This window comes from Bubalus bubalis, chromosome 9 (assembly GCF_019923935.1).
Source record: "Bubalus bubalis isolate 160015118507 breed Murrah chromosome 9, NDDB_SH_1, whole genome shotgun sequence".
Lineage (NCBI taxonomy): Eukaryota > Metazoa > Chordata > Mammalia > Artiodactyla > Bovidae > Bubalus > Bubalus bubalis.
This window is the reverse complement of record NC_059165.1, coordinates 47,867,307-47,873,419: the sequence shown is the minus strand read 5'-3', so window position 1 is coordinate 47,873,419 and position 6,113 is coordinate 47,867,307. Positions and strand designations below refer to the sequence as shown.

Below are 6,113 nucleotides of genomic sequence, written 5' to 3'. Positions count from 1 at the left end.
ATGTATGATGTCATAAACTCATTCCAACAGTTACCACTGCTAAGGCTGAGTTTGGGTAAATTGCTAGACCTTTCTGTGCTCCTGCTTTCTCAGGTGTTGAGAGAGAGGGAAAGAATGAATCACATTTTATTTGAGATCCCAGATTGGTGCCCACAGATGGGCTTTGTTTGGCTGATAGAGGTCTTAAAATTTTGACTTAGTTTTCAACACTTAAAACTTCAGTGATTTCCTAAGAAACTAGGTATCAGAGCTGCTGGCACTGAGTAGATGGAGTTGAGTAGCAACCTTCCGCCTTTAGGTGATGAATGTTTTCCTAAGCCCTTCACTCCCAATAGACTATGTTTCTATTTGCTCACCCTCTTGTCTCACTAAGGTTTGCTACCTGGATCTTGAGAGTTTGTGACATGTTGAACAGGTGATCTCCTCAGTATCTTTTTATTTTCTCATGAGAGTACTAAGTAGGGCAAAAATTACTGTATCCTTTTACCTGGGGAGGAAATAGTGAGCATCAGAGAGATTGCTGTTTGAATACAAGATGAAGGGCATTGGTGGGGCTTGAAAATAGACCTCACCTCCTCATTTATTAGTTTCCTCTCAGCTGTTTGATCCTTTCTCTTGGACACATGACATTCTATTCACACTTCTTACGATGATGATGTTATTAATAATAATAATATTGTTCAGTGTGTAGTGTGTCTTCGTTACCTTCTGTCACCTAATTATTTTGAGCTGTTGGTGTCAATAGCTTCATTTTGTAGAAGAGTAGATAGAGGTTCATGCTGCTGCTGCTAAGTCGCTTCAGTCGTGTCAGACTCTGTGCAACCCCATAGACGGCAGCCCACCAGGCTCCCCCATCCCTGGGATTCTCCAGGCGAGAACACTGGAGTGAGTTGCCATTTCCTTCTCCAATACATGAAAGTGAAAAGTGAAAGTGAAGTCATTCAGTCGTGTCCAACTCTTCACGACCCCATGGACTGCAGCCTACCAGGCTCCTCCGCCCATGGGATTTTCTAGGCAAGAGTACTGGAGTGGGGTGCCATTGCCTTCTCCGATAGAGGTTCATAGAAGCCAGTAATCTGTTTGTGGCTGCATACTTATGAAGCAGCGAAGCCAACATTTGAACTCAGGTCTATCTGACACTAAATCCCCTGTTTTGAACCACATGAGTCACACACACACACACACACACACACACGCACACAGTTGCAAAGACAGGGCCAACCATTTGTCCCATTAAATAACAGTGATATGTGAAGTTTAGAGGGATTAATTTTTCACCTGCAATGGATGCTCATTTCCCATGCTTTTAGTGTGAGATGCTCTGAATACACAAATCATGAAATGTGAAGCTCTTAGCAATACACTCGCCAAAGAGGAGTGAGAAGCCTCCAGAGAGGTCAGGGGCTATCATCGTTATGAGGAAGGAAGGAGGCTGTGGCTGTCAGGCTGGATATGGCAGCGTAGTGACATGACTCTCAGTGTCAGGGAGAGATGAAGGCACAGCCTGGCTGAGCTCCCTTCCCGGAAGGAAGGCGTGCTTCCTGAAGCGTGCTCCTGGCGCAGTTTGGTTCAGCGGTCTCCCGTGAGATACTCTGGCCTCGTTTGTCTTGACATCACACATTTATAGGATATTAGGTTGGAAGACACTATAGAGGTCACTGGGACCCATTTTTTCTGCTGGTATCTTTTCTGTAAACATTCAGCTTCAAAAGAAGGAACAAGTTAACTAAATTACTATAAATTCATATGGTATAATAAGGAGTGCACTGTATGTTTCTGCTGCTGTTGTTTTCTCAAATTATCAGGCCCAGTACAGTTGCCAAAGTTGTATGTGTTGTTAGCCACTGGCACACACTGGTAGCCCATCCTGAGTTTGTGGTTCATTAAAATTGTTAGGTCTTTTTTTTGTGTGGGATCAGGTGTCAAGCCCATCTTTGGATATAGGTTATCTGGGTTCATATCTAGATATTGTTTTTTAATTTTTTTTATAGTTGATTTGCAATGTTGTATTAACTTCTGGTATACAGCAGAGTGATTCAATTACACACATATATATTCTTTATATATATATATATTTTTTTTTTTTTTCAGACTCAAATAATGTGTACCTTCCTTTTTATTCCTCAGTTTTTTTCTTCCGTCAATTGGGATGATAGTTGCGGTCATCTCAAAAGAATTGCTGAGAGAATTAAGTGATTTGATACATATTAAGCACTTAGAACAGTGCCTGATGCATGATAAGCTTTGAATAAATGTTACTTTCATCATCAAGATCATCATTTTTTTTACTTATACAATTGAGCACTTTTTAAAAAAACCTTCCTTCACTAGTACGTTCCTTCACTAATTCTGAATGCCATTGGTATTATGTTCTTGATACTGCTCCCTAAAGCCTTTTTACTCAAAATGTGGGCTAGATACCAGTAGCATTAACATCACTTGATAGGTGGTTAGGAATCTCAGACCCCACTCTGCTGCTGCAGCTGCTGCTAAGTTGCTTCAATCGTGTCCGACTCTGTGTGACCCCATAGACAGCAGCCCACCAGGCTCCCCTGTCCCTGGGATTCTCTAGGCAAGAACACTGGAGCAGGTTGCCATTTCCTTCTCCAATGCATGAAAGTGAAAAGTGAAAGTGAAGTTGCTCAGTTGTGTCCAACTCTTCGTGACCCCATGGACTGCAGCCCACCAGGCTTCTCCATCTATGGGATTTTCCAGGCAAGAGTACTGGAGTGGGTCATTGCCTTCTCCCCACTCTAGACCTACTGAATCAGAATCTGCTTGTTAGCAAGGTTGCAGGTGATTTTTGTGTCCATTAAATCTGAGAAGCTCTGTTCTAGCCCATCTGTTGATTCTGGATCATTGGTTTCAGCTGGAATGAAGCATCCCTCCCAGCTCTTATGGGGAAGATACTCCATTTTGCACTCTTAATATCACCATATAAGCTGGCGCTGTAGCCCAACCAAACCAGGCAATGCTTCCAGGAGCCAAGTGGACTGGGAGGAGATTCAGAGGTGAGTTTTTACTGCTAGAATTTGAAGTCAGCTTGAATAGGTTTGGATTTTACTCCATCACTTTGTATGTGTGTGACAAACTGCTTACCTTGAAGGTTTGCTGTGCGGATGCAGTGAGGTGACCCTGTGAAGCATTTGGTACATAGTCTGACACACAAAATACTGGCTTGCTCTCTTCTTTCCACCAGTCACATGGTTCGCATGCAAAGGGTAACTCATTCCTTGAAGGAAGAAGTCTTTGACCTAATGGGAAAATTTGCTTCAAACAGCTTGGGAAGTTGGGGTTCATTTGAAAGCTACAGCAAATGCCTCACAGTGACGTAAGTGCCACTGCTTATTTCTCTGGCCGTGTGTTTGTGAATATAAATTGTATTTGGCTAGAAAACTGTAAATGGAAGCATAGTGTAATTAAGAAATAAAGAAAGGTTACTGGTGTATAAATTCGAATTAAATACCACTGGCGTGCATTATATATGTACAAGAGTTTGTATTGTGGTTGAGGTTCAGAAGAGGACAATGTTGAAGTTGCTGATTAATTTTGATACTAATTAAAATGCACCAACAAGAGAGGAAATGATGACTTTTTGTGATCAATAGCTGAAAAATGTTAATCTTGGACTCACCTCAAGGCAGCTCAGGGGACGCTATAAAACTAGCCTTTTTTTTTTTTCCCTTGTAGTGTAGTGGTTCAGAGCCTGTCTGCAGTCAAGGTGCCTGGGGTCAAATGCCACCTGCTGCCACTTAGCGCTGTGACTGAGCAAGTTACCCCACGTTTCATACAGGCCTCGGTCTCCTCAATGGTAAAATGTGGAAGATAATGATATCAGAGGGCTGCATTCCAGAGGGCCACGTATGCTTCAAAACTCACATATTTCAAAATCAATTTTCTCATAAGACTGACAGAAGAGAGGAGGAGGATTTCTGACTGTGATACTGTGATTTATAATAAGAAATACACATGTGGTCTTCATCCCATTTCTGTCTCAGAGTTCCTAAAACCCTTGGAATTTGGAGGAGAGCAGACATAGGTATCTTTTGTTAAGTGAATGTATGGACTTTAGGATACCATCTAAGGATATTGAGTGAACCATGTGATTAGAGAGTTGGAGATTTCAGTTCCAGTCGCCCAATCTCTGGGGAGGGAAGAGGGTCTGGAGATTGAACCGATGACCAGCAGGCAATGATTTAGTCAGCTGTACCTATGTAATGCTGCTGCTGCTGCTGCTGCTGCTGCTGCTAAGTGGCTTCAGTCGTGTCCAAATCTGTGCATCCTCATAGACCGCAGCCCACCAGGTTCCACCATCCCTGGGATTCTCCAGGCAAGAACACTGGAGTGGGTTGCCATTTCCTTCTCCAATGCATGAAAGTGAAAAGTGAAAGTGAAGTTGCTCAGTCATGTCCGACTCTTAGCAACCCCATGGACTGCAGCCTACCAGGCTCCTCCATCCATGGGATTTTGCAGGCAAGAGTACTGGAGTACTCTTGTAATGAAGCCTCCATAAAAACCCAAAATGAGAGGGTTTAGAGAGCTTTGGGCCTGCTGAACCCATGAAGTTTTGGGAGAATGGCATGCTGAAGCTTTAAGAAATACTATAAACATCATCTATAAATCTTTCAATTCATAATCTTTAAAATTGTGTAATATTTGGCCAACATGGAAGGAGTGAGGGCTGACATTATATTAAGTTCTGTGCAAAAAGTGAGCTTTTACCTTTTTATCACAGTATTTTGAATTTGTCTAAAATTGGTAGGATTGTAAGAAGTAAGTGACATTGTGCAAATGGAATACTTTCCATTGTGTCTTGCCCATAATCTTAGCAACTACTTACTGACAAGTGCCAGGCACTAAATGCTTCAGATCTATCATCTTCTCTACTTTTCTCAACTTCCTAATATTAGTTACATATTACTATGTAATAAACTATCCCCAAACTTAGATTTTGTAATCTCTCACGGTTTCTGAAGTTTGGGAAATCAGGAGGGCTTAGCTGGGTGGTCCTGGCTGAGGGTCTTTCAAATGGTTGTGGGCTTGGCTGTTGCTTGGGGCTGTTGTTATCTTGAGGCTCAGCTGGGGCTGGAGAATCTACTTCCAAGATGCCCAGGTGGTCTTAGTCTTCACTGACTGTGGACAGGAGGCTGTAGTTTCTCACTTAATTGGCTCATAAAATGGCAGTTGGCTTCTTTCAGATCCAAAGATCTGAGAGAGAGGACATGAGAGAGCGTCCAAGGTGGAGGCCATGTTCTCTCACACCCCAGTCTCTGAAGTGAATCCCATCACATCTGCCGTGTATTAGTGGTCACACAGACCAACACGTCAGGAGACGCTGCAAGGGTTTGAACTCTAGGAGGCAGGCTGTCTTAGTCTGTTTGGGCTACTATAATTAAAAGCACTGTAAGCTAAGTGCTTAAAACAACAGACATTTATTTCTTAGTTTTGGAAGTACCAGCAGATATGGTAAGGCCCCATGCCAGGAGCTGGCATATTGCGTGCATATTGCATATTGCATATTGAGTGCAGCACTTTCCACAGCATCATGTTTCAGGATCTGGAATAGCTCAACTGGAATTCTATCACTGCTGGGAGCCAGCGTGAGGAACTCCGCCCATGGCAAAAGGTCATGAGGAAGGAGGCTCGGCATACGCAAAGGTGGGATCGAGCCTCAGGAGTCCCTCTGGAAATTCTCGAGCATCTACCCCCCAAACCAGAGTCTGCCTACTTTCTGCTTTGTGCTCTCACCTACACCTCTGACTTTACGGGGGGCTGTCCCCCACTACCTCTCTCTAAAAAAAGTTAACTTACAGCTCCAGTTAATCAAGTTCCTGGGTGTAACAGTGTTTCAACCTACAAACTCCTTTGGAAGTCCTCTAGCCTGCCTGAATAGGTTTTTCCGGCCACATGTGATTGTTCAGAGCCCCCCAACTGTGAGAGGCAGGAGATGTTCTAAACTGTCTAAACACAGATTCCTTTGAGCAGTTAAAAGATTGATTAGAAATTGTACCCTGGTGAAGGGTTTTTCACTTGTTGGGCCAGTGTTTGCTGCTAAGTCTCCATACTCCTTACCTACTGTGTCCTTGGCAGTGTATTGATGGATATAATGGGTG

The 6,113-nt window shown here is 43.2% G+C and overlaps 1 long non-coding RNA gene across 1 annotated transcript; it reads left to right on the top strand.

Annotated features, from left to right (window-relative positions):
* Positions 1 to 2,829: 2,829 nt before the first annotated feature.
* On the top strand, positions 2,830 to 3,986 carry LOC123466146. The gene is made up of 3 exons (XR_006641389.1): positions 2,830 to 3,011; positions 3,200 to 3,331; positions 3,691 to 3,986. It is a non-coding gene; the product is annotated as an uncharacterized LOC123466146 (long non-coding RNA).
* Positions 3,987 to 6,113: the final 2,127 nt, after the last annotated feature.